Raw genomic sequence first — 11,099 nt, forward strand, 5'->3', positions numbered from 1 at the left:
AGAAGAAGAAGAAGAAGAAGAAGAAGAAGAAGAAGAAGAAGAAGAAGAAGAAGGAGAAGAAAAGAAGAAGAAGAAATACTGGTGAGGATACTGGGGAAAAAAGAATCCTTCTACACTGTTGATGGAATGTAAATTAGTACAGCCTCTACAGAAATTAATACAGATGTTTCTCAAAAACTAAAATCAAGGGCCAGCCAAATAGCTTAGTAGATTAAAGCACCTGCAAGCAGGCACAGGGGCTGGAGGTTCAATCCCTGGGCCTGCTGTGCTAGCTCTGCTCCTGGGCACACTGAGATGGTGACTGAGACTGGGCATACTGGCGGGTACCTGTAATTCCCAGCTCTTGGGAGGCTGTAAACAGGCGGATCACTATGAGTACAATCTAGTAATGAGACCCTGAACAATCTGTAGACCCTTCGCTAAAATATACAAAACAAACAAACAAACTAAATTAAACTAAAATCATTATGGGCCAGGGAGATAGCTCAGTGGAATAAGTGCTTGCTTGGCAAGCGCAAGATCTTGAGTTTGATACCTGGTACCACCAAAACAAAAACAAACAAAAAAACAAAGAGATTAAAATCATTATAAAGGTTCCTAATAAAATTAAAAATAGAACTACCATGTCATTCAAGTATCACTCTGGGTATATTATTAAAGGAATCTAAGTTAGCATATCATAGATATACCTGAATAACCATGTCTATCCAGGCACTATTCACGATAGAATAATTGTAGAATAATCTAGGTGTCCATCAGTGGATGAATGGAAAAAGAAAATGTGGTACATTTTATATACAATGCAATATTATTCCACTATAAAAAACAAAATGATATATTTTGTAGAAAAATGGATGAAACTGGAGATCATCATGTTAAGTGGAATAAATCAGACTCAGAAAGACAAGAAGTTCATATATTTTTTCTCCTATGAGGTATCTGGAGGAGGGAAAATGACACAAAAGTAGAAGGAGATTATTGAAGAAGAGGAAAGGGAGCAGGGAGGGAAGGAGATAGAGGTTAGTGGAGGAAGGACATGACCAAAGTATATAATATGCATGTATACAATTCCCACACCAAAACCCACCATTCTATCTAACATGTATGCTGGTAAAGAAAATGTGAAACAAAATAATCTCATCAACTCAATCTTTAAACCTCTGTATTCACTTAATCTCTTTTTTTGGGTCTCCATCTTGCATGACAGACTTCACATCTTTTCTTAATTATATACCATGTTTTCTCATGAGAAATCACAAATTTATTATGAAGGTTAGATCATGTATAATGCATATACTTTATCCTAAATCATATTTCAAAGATTATTTTTACCTTTCAGGAATTTTACTCTTTCTGTGATGCCTTTTATATCACTGTGTATCTTGAAGTTAGCAGGTAAGCCATGAATAAGTGTAGTACTAAACTATCTAGTAAGCCAATGACGCCTCATTTCTGAGGGATATGCTTACCTTTTGTGACTCACTCACACGTTCCATTTCTTGTTAATAACTGAGTATTGAGTTAGTACCCAAGTGAGCACGAGGAGCACTTACTGTTAAAGGCAAAAGCTCTGCCTGCCAGTAATGTTTCCAACATCATGAGTACTGAATCTCTCTAAAATAGGTAAATTTGAATAAGGGAGAGTTGAAAATTCATGACTTACTGAGCGACACCGAAATTTCCAATCGCAACAATTGTTTTCAAAAAAATATCTAAAGACTGAGTAAAAAGTTAAAGTTAATATTCATAAATTATGTAGAGCTTTCCAAGGTGATGATTACAGAAAAATCAGTTTCATCTCTCAAGGTAATGCTTTTCAATAATCTAAAGTCAGTCAGATAATGTCTTTGCTTATTCTACAAACTGGAAAATTCTTACTTATCATTTATAGTAAGTAAAGCACAAATTAGGTTTTTGATGATCATTTACAAGCATTCTTTTTGGAATAGCAGAGGATTATACTAGCTGAATTTGCTAGAAATGGCACTTTTTTTCCTATTTTTTATTTCCCTTAGGAACAAGTAAAATACAATAGTATCTATAGGATAAGGGACTATAAAAATACTAGTATGTACCTTGAGAGTTACTTTCAAAAGAGAAATTTTATTTTTTCATTGAAAATAAATTTCATATACTTATGTCAAAAAATGGTTTCTTGCAGAAGAGAATTTTGGACATTAAATGTTTTAGAAATACATTTGGATTGGGGACTGGGGAGATGGCTCAGTAGAATAAGTGCTTCCCTGGCAAGCGCAAGGGCCTGAGTTCAATCCCTGGTTCCACCAAAAACTGTACTTTCGATTTGATTTGAAACTGTCTCATTGCTATAAAAAAAAAAAAAAAAAAAAAGAAAGAAAAAAAAAAAAAAGAAATACATTTGGATTAACATAAATATGTACACATTAAACTTAATAATGAATGGGATTTCATCTCATTAAAATGCTTTTTCAGGGGGCTTGCCGGTTAGCTCAGTTGTTTAAGCACCTACATGAGCAAACCCAGTCAGGCGTGGGGGACCACAGTTTGATTCCCAGCTCCATATGCCACACCAGACCCTCCCTTTTGGCAGCCTGAACCAGCCAAAAAAAAAAACTAAAATGCTTTTACACAACAAAAGAAACCACCAACAGAGTGATGAGATAACCCACAGAGTAGAAAAATTTTTTTTAGCTGTTCCTCATACAAAGGGCTAATATCTAGAATATATAAAGAACTAAAAAAAAAATCAGACTCACCCCAAAATGGAAGGAGCCAACCCAAAAATGAGCATCTGAAATGAATCAACACTTCTCAGTTAAGAAACCAGCAGCAAATAAATATATGAAGCAGTGTCCAGTAGGACAGGTTACTTGGGAAATGCAAACTAAACCATGAGATTCCATCTCACTCCAGAAAGAATGGTTATTATCAAGAAATCAACCAATAACAGGTGCTGGGGAGGCTGTGGAGAGAAAGAAACCCTTTGTCTCTGTTGGTGGGGGTATAAACTGGTACAACTACTATGAAAATCAGCATGAACATTCCTCCAAAAACTAAAACTAGGGGTTCTACTTGACCCAGCTATGCCCCTTCTTGGTATCTTCCCAGAAGAAAAGTATCACACTACACAGTGAAACATACACACTCAAGTGTATAGCATCACAGTTTGTAATAGCAAAATCTTAGAAACAGCTCAAATGCCTATTTTTTTTTTTCCGGAACCGGGAATTGAACTCAGATCCTTGTGTCTGCCAGTCAAGCGCTTATCCTACTGAGCCATCTCCCTGGCCCCTCCAAATGCCTATTAATGGATGAATGGATAAAGATGTGTATTTTTAATACAATGGAGTACTATTCTCCAATAAAGAAGGATAAACTTGAGACTTTTCTAGCTAAACAGATGTACCTTGAGATTACACTATTGAGTGAAATAAAAGACACACATTTTTAAATATTGCATTGTTTCTCTGGTGTGAGAAACCAAAATGGTAAATAAGGACCAAAATTCATAATTGATATTGAGAAATAGGAAGAAAAGTTTCATTTGGGAAGGGGAACAAAGGAATGGAAGGGAGGGAGGGAAAAGAAAAAAGGTAATAGAAGGAAAAAATAGAAGCAAAGCTTTTGTAAATGGAAAGGAAAAGGGATAAGGAGAGGGAAGGAGACTGAAGAAAAACAGAAGAATCAAGTATGTATAGATAGCAATTCCCTATGATGAATGTGATCACTATGAATATCTAAAATGTACCAATAAAGCTAATTTTAGAAAAGAAATACTGAATATTCTTTGCTATCAACATGTCTCTACTTTTATTAATAGCTATATATTATTTTCAGTAAAATTTTACCATATCCTCAAAAGCCTTTACCCTTATAAAATATTTAGTAGCTCATATTTTTTGTGAAAAATGTATGCAGTGTGTATACATATGTATGAATATGCACTTCCCCTTTTTTCTTTATTTTGAGCTATAATCGCCCCTTTCAGTATTTTATTCTTTCTTTTCATTTCACTCCTTTCAGTGTAATGTTGAACAGAAAAGGTGGTAATGACCACATTTCCTTCCTTCTTAATTGTCGAAGAAATCCTTATACATTGCTACCAAGTCATAGCTTTGTGAAGGGTCATTTATACAGGGTTAAAAAATCCCCCCCCCAAAAAAAAATCTATGGGCTGGGCAGATGGCTCAGTAGACTAAGCACTTCCCTGGCAAACTCAAGGGCCTGAGTTCAATCCCCAGTCCTGCCCCCCCAAAAAACAAATCAAGTAATAGTCTTCTATTGTGGAGATTGCTTTTTAAAAAGGCATATAATATTGAAGTTTAACAAATGATTTTTCAGTTTCTATTGCTAGGTATATATTCATTTATTGCTATAATGTCAAAAACAGTTAATTTCATATTTGTAATATTCAGTCACTTTAGGAATTTTGATGTAAGCTGCACTTTGCCACTTTGAAATATTTTGCTATATTGGACAATCTAACATTGCATTTGTTTGCTTGGTAGATAGTTCCATGAGTAAATTTGGCTCGAAATTTTCTTCCCTATTTGTCACTGCTTGTTTTGGTATCAAAGTTACACATTGCTCTTACAGCATGTGCGGGGCAGTACTGTCTCATTTTACTTTCCCTGGAAGATTTGTTTGTTTGTTTTTTAGTGGCTTTGGTACGGGATGTCACTGCAGCACAGACTGGTAGTGATCCTGGTGTTTTAAGCTTTCTTGGCTCTGGGGTTACAGGTGTGCACCAGCACAGCAGGACTCGTCCCGGGCTCAGTGCAGCCTGGGGAGAGGCTGGCACAGCACGCGGGGACTCACCTGTCTAAGCAGGTGCTCAGTCCTCTGAACTGGACCACTAGCCCACGGGAAGTGTGCTTGTGGTTTACATACAATTTATATGATCATGATTACATCTTCCTTGAATTTTTAGTCATATTTATTTGTGAAATTATCTAGCTTATGCTTTCTTAGTTTTGTTTCTGTATTTTTTTGAGCAGGGAAAGGAGACATTTAAAATATAAAAAAATGTTTATAAAGTCTTGAGCATTTCAATATTTCCCTGCTTCCCATGAATTTACTTTTCCACAGAATTGTTTATCTCTTCAAGCGTTTCAATTTATTCATTATCACTCATGTTAAGAAGAGTCTCCCCTCTATCCCAGCAATCCACTTTCTCACTTCTATTAATGGTCTTTTATACTTCTGTTCTGTGTTGCCTTAGAGATTATTTGTTTTGCCAGATAAACGTATGACTACACAAACTAATTATTGCTTGCTATTTGCTTTCTATAACTTTTCTTACTTTTGTGTTCAGCCTGCATACTTCTTTATGACTTAGATGTATATTGTAGAATTATATTATTAAATCCAAACTATTATACTTTATTTTGTAACATATTTTTAAAATTATATTTAATAGTTAAATTTTATTTTGATTAGCTACTAGATTGTGATTTACATACATGTTCTGCTCCTTTGTTTTCTTTCTTTTTTTTTTTTTTTTTTTTTTTCCTTTTGCAGAACTAAGGATTGAACTCAGGCCCTTGCATTTGCCAGGGAAGCACTTATTCTACTGAGCCATTTCCCCGACCCTAGTTTCCTAATTTTGGAAGGGTATTTCATTTGAGTAAACAACAACATAATCAAATTTATTTCAAGTTAGAAAATAAAGGTTTTAATTTCACCATTCTTATGGTTTACATCTAGTTGTCCCCCAAAGCTTCATGTAGTCATGGGGTGGGTACTTCTAGAGTTTATGATTAACTCATGATCCACTGGGACCATATGTGATCCAAGGCTGGGATTATGGGTCTTAGTACTGCTGGGATTATGGTATGTGTACTTCCCCCAGCCTGGGGCAGAGAGCCTGAATGTAATATAAGAAAGACAGAGAGATAGACTTTCTCTCTATCACCATTGTTGCTGCTACTCCTCCGTTGGCTCCTCCTGCTCTTTGCTGCCACCAGGAACTGATGCGTTCTGCCCTGTGTCACTCTGCCTTCGAGCCAGCTGAGTATGGACTGAAACCTCCAGTAACTAAATAAAACTTTCTTTCCCTCATATTGAGTGTCGTATATTTGTCCTAGCAAAGACAGAAGAGTAACTGAGACAGAATTTGGTACCAAGAGTGGGGTCGTTGGTGTGGCTAAACCTGACCATGTGGATTACAAGCTTTTGGGAATGGCTTATGGGAAGAGATAGGAAAGGTTTGGAGAGGTTGTCTACTTATGAAGAGCTTGAACAGCTTTGGCTGTTCTGTTTGGGAGATTCTGGTCAGAGCTCAGAAGGCTGAAAGAAAGACTGTGTGTGAAGACCAGGCTGGGGAGGTTTCTGCTGGGCAAAAAATTGCATTGGTTGTTGGACTCCAGCTGATTTGTGCTGTGGCTTGGCCAAAAAACTGTCTGAATTTTGCTCATGTCCACAGACTTTGCCTGAGACTGAGTTTAAGCATGGTGGACTAATTAATCTTTCAAAAGATATTTCAAAGCAGCCAAATATTGGGCAGTGGCCTGACTGTTATTGGGGGCTTTTAGACAGATTTATGTTGAAAATCAAGAAAAAACAGCCAAGTAGGATCATTTAAAATGTTATGAGCTTGGCCAGAAAGAAGCACCAGGAAAGCTGTGGAATGCAAAAACAGAGCTGAGAGGATCTCCATGGCCAAGAAGGACTCAGAGAATGGAAAAGACAGCCTGAGGGCTTCACAAGAGGTGGCAGGTCTCCACCCTTTACAGTCTTAGAACTGCAAAACTTAGGGACTTTGCCTTGAGGAAAAAAGCTACTGAGCCCTATGTTACAGAATGATAGTAGTGGCCACACCAGATTCCCAAATGGTGCCTGCATGGAGAATTTGTTCCTGGGAATCAGGGTCAGAGTGTTCATCAATCAAGGCACTTGACCCCTACAGCCAAGAGAGAAGAAAGCATGGCTACTGCTCCAGCTGGCAGCAGACTTTGGCATCATCCACATGGCACTGGTTTTAGACACATTCAGGATGCAGGAGTTCTGAGGTTCAGAAGGCTTTCACCTAGATTTCAGAAGAAGGCCTGGGAGGCTAGGCAGTGTGCCCCTGGGAGGGTATTATGTGAAGCAGAGAGTGAGAAGCCTATTCAGGGGAAATCCCAGAAGTTTAGAAAAGCGATAAATGTGGATCATGTAAGGGAAACTGCAAAGAGGAAGCAAAGCTGGCCTAAGAGAGAAGCCATGGGAGCTACCACCACGAGTGCTGTAGGGGTACAGTCACATGGAGCTCACAACTCAGCACAGATTGCTTCAGAAGTTTCACTTGGAACTACAGGATTTAATGTTTGCCTTGTTGAATTTTGAACTTCTGTTGGTCCCAATGCTAAGTATCCTGCTGTGTGTATGTTTTGGAATGGTAATGTTTATCTTGTGCCATTGAATGTTTAAAGTGTTTAACTTTTCTTTTGTACAGAGGCTCACCACTAAGAGTTTGCCTTTAGGTCTTGGAGGAGACTTGGGACTTGGACTTTTCAGCAATGCTGAAACTGTTGGGACTTTGGTAACTCTTAGAGATAGACTAAAGTGTCTTTTTTTTTTTTTTTCTTTTTCTTTTTCTTTTTTCTTTTTTTTTTCACAGAGGGATGTGCATGAGACTTTGGGGGCCCAGGAACGGATTATTATGGTTTGTGTCTAGTTGTCCCCCCAAAGCTTCATGTAGTCATGAGGTGGGGACTTCTAGAGTTTGTGATTAACTCATGATCCAGTGGGACCATATGTGATCCAAGGCTGGGATTATGGGTCTTAGTACTGCTGGGATTATGGGTATGTGTACTTCCCCCAGCCTGGGGCAGAGAGCCTGAATGTAATATAAGAAAGACAGACTTTCTCGCTGTCACCATTGTTGCTGCTACTCCTCCGTTGGTTCCTCTTGCTCTTTGCTGCCACCAGGAACTGATGCCCTCTGCCTTGTGCCACTCTGCCTTCGATCCAGCTGAGTATGGACTGAAATCCCCAGTAACTGTGAACTGAATAAACCTTTCCTTTCCTCATTCTGGGTATCAGGTATTTGTCCCAGCAATGAGAAAAGTAATTGAAACAACCATTTTCTTGTTGTAGATTTCAAAAGATCTGCTGTTAGTTTACTTATTATTTGCTATAGGTGGGCTAGGGACACAGCTCAGTAGCACAGTGCCTGCCTGGCAAGTGTGAAGTCCTCAGTTTGATTCCCAGAACCAAAAAATAATTACTTTCTGTAGATATTATTTCTATACGAATCATGACTGCCAGGCCAGGGAGATATAGCATAAGCACATGCCTAGCAAGTGCAAGGTCCTGAGTTCAACCCTCAATACCAAAAATAAATAAATAAATAAATAAATAAATAATCATGACTGCCATTAATACAATCTCTTTGCTTGGCATTCTGATTTTCAAGGCGTTACTTGACTTTTATTCACTCTGCCTTGAGTTTATGAAACCAGCCCATTCATTTACCTATTAAGTTTGGATGTTTTCATACTACAACTGCAGAATGTTGTAGTTTTGATAAAAGATTGTACAAACTACGAAACCAGAATTATTCACTTCCGGTCTTTCACAGAAAAAGTTTGCCAAAACCTAAACTAGATTTTAATCTTATGTTGTTAGTTTTACATATGTGCCATATTTAGACAATTACAAGTTAACTAGCTACTCCCAATTCTTGAGCATTATATGTTCATTCTTCTTGGCAGAAGATAACTTTAAAAGTTTTTGTTTGGTTTTTACTTTTTGTTTTATTTTGTTTTTTACAGAGCTAGAGATCCAGCCCAGGAATTAGTACACGCTACAAAAGGAGTCTATATCCCTAGGCCTATAGTTTTTAATACTGAACAGGGGAACCCTTCATCAAATGGCTAGAAAGCTTTTTGGTCTGAGAAGGTCAGTGAAATGCCCTCAGGATTTATCCTGAGATCCTGTACCTCAGATTGTAGAACCTTTGTCAGTGTCAGCCATGTGGATGAGTCACGGCCATTGCTTGGCTAATGTGCTCTCTGTGAAAGCCTGAGAGAGTGTCTCCTCCCCATGTGACTCTCCTTAGGCCCACTCTACGTCATCGATCACTTTCCTCTTTGGCCCCATAATCTTCTTGATCTTTGGGGAGTCCCCCGACCCAATCCAGGCTTTTAAGTGCCCAAAAAGAGCAGCTGGACTCACCCTCATTGGGGAATGTTAGGGTGGATATGATTTTTTTTTAAATTTTATTTATTTATTTATTTATTTGTGTGTGTGTGTGTGTGTGTGTGTGTGTGTGTGTGTGGCCAGCTCAGCCCACCAGGGGGTGGGGCTGGCTGGCATGTGGTGCTGGGGGATTGAACCGTGGTCCCTGTGCTTTGTTAAGCTTGTTCTAAGTAGGTGCTTTAGACCACTGAGCCATCTCACCAGCCCCAGGGTGGATATGATTTTGAAATTCATATAAATAGTCTTTGAGATTTTCTAATTGATTATGAACCTTCCTTCTTTTTCAGCACTGGGGGTGATATTTGAAAGGGTTTACTATCAGATACCTCAGCAATCTCCTAGAACTTTCCGGATGGCATTTGTTGAATCTCTCAATTTCCTCTGCTTTGTGTAGGAAAAGTTTTTTTCTCTCTTGCCAGCCATGGCTGCCTGTCTCACTATTGGCTGTACCTCAATTTCAAACCAAGAAGATTTGAATGTCCTTCCAAACTGACCAAGAACTCTCCTGTGGCAGGTAGCATGGGTGGTATGTGGCTTTCAGTGACAATGACCTGCACTTTACCAGCGTTTGTTACCCTTGTTCTCTACCACTACTTTGTTTGTTTCCTTATGCTCCCCACTTCTGCAGAAGTAAAAGGAAGGAAATTCACAATTTGAATCTTACTATGTGTACAGCATTGCTCTGAGCACTTTCACAAATGTTTTGCATTGACTCCTCAGTACAGTTGTGTGCAAGAATTATGATGTTTTCTTTTACCAGTTAGAAAGTAGGGGCCCAGTGAGGCAAAGACCTTACCTGAGGTCATGGAAGTGGTAACAGAAAGACCTGAACGCAGCCTCTGATACTAGGCAACCTCCCTGAGAGGAGGGCCAGCCTGGCCCTCCAAAGTGCGCGGGTTTGAATCCATAAGAGGAACCTGAGGTTAAAGGGAGAACGCAGCTAGTCTTCTGCTCAGAAGGAACCAGCTGGCTAGAGAGTCTTTCATCCCAGAGTTTCATGGCATCAGATATCTGCTGGTGGGAAGTTTTGTAGACAAGAACTGACTATGAAGTAACTCAGTTTTCAGCTCCTACACTATCACAAATGTGTCATTGGACACTCTAATTACCCCACTCAGCTTTTTCTAGTATTCAACTTTTATTTACTGAACAAGTTTTTGTCAAATTCACTAAATCAATTAGACAAACATCTATCGTCTGACTACTTTATGATAGGGACTCTATGTTGCAGATAGAGAAGAATAAAAACATACTTCCTGGCATCATATAGTTTGGGGCCCCAGAGACAGCAGAAGTATATATAAGAAACAAGTAAACAGGTCTACAATGACCATACAATGATATGCTGTCTACACCATAAGGAGAAAGGACCAGGGTGAATCTTTCCAATGATAAGGGAAGACTTTTGAGAAAATGTAATTTTTTTCAAAGTTTTATTGATAAACAGATAGCAATGAGACAGTTTTAAATCAAATCAGAAGTACAGTTTCAACAAATAATACACTGCATATATTCTTCTTAGTGGTTAATTGCTGTACTAGATGCAGACTTGTGATCCTATTTACAAACACCATTAGAACAAATCATTCTATTCATTAAGAGAATGCAACTATATATCTATCCCAACCACTTTGAATACACAGATACAAAATGGACATTCATAGTTATACCCCCATTTTTTCTAAGTTCCGTTATTGAATATTATAGGTGTGTAAACTCAGCAAAATATTCTAAAAGAGTCCAGTAGCCTATAATAGCATTGGGTCTTCTGTTTAACTGGCAATGTCAGAAATTATTGACCTGAGTCCCCCACAGCTCAACTTAACAACATGGCTTTATTTCCTATATTTCATCTTCATACTTTTTTACTGGATGGTTAACACCAAGGTAAAGCAGGACCTATGCAACAAGAGTTGTAGCTTTTTGGTCTGAGAAGG

This window comes from Octodon degus, unplaced genomic scaffold, assembly GCF_000260255.1.
Source record: "Octodon degus isolate 3935 unplaced genomic scaffold, OctDeg1.0 scaffold00105, whole genome shotgun sequence".
Classification (NCBI taxonomy): domain Eukaryota; kingdom Metazoa; phylum Chordata; class Mammalia; order Rodentia; family Octodontidae; genus Octodon; species Octodon degus.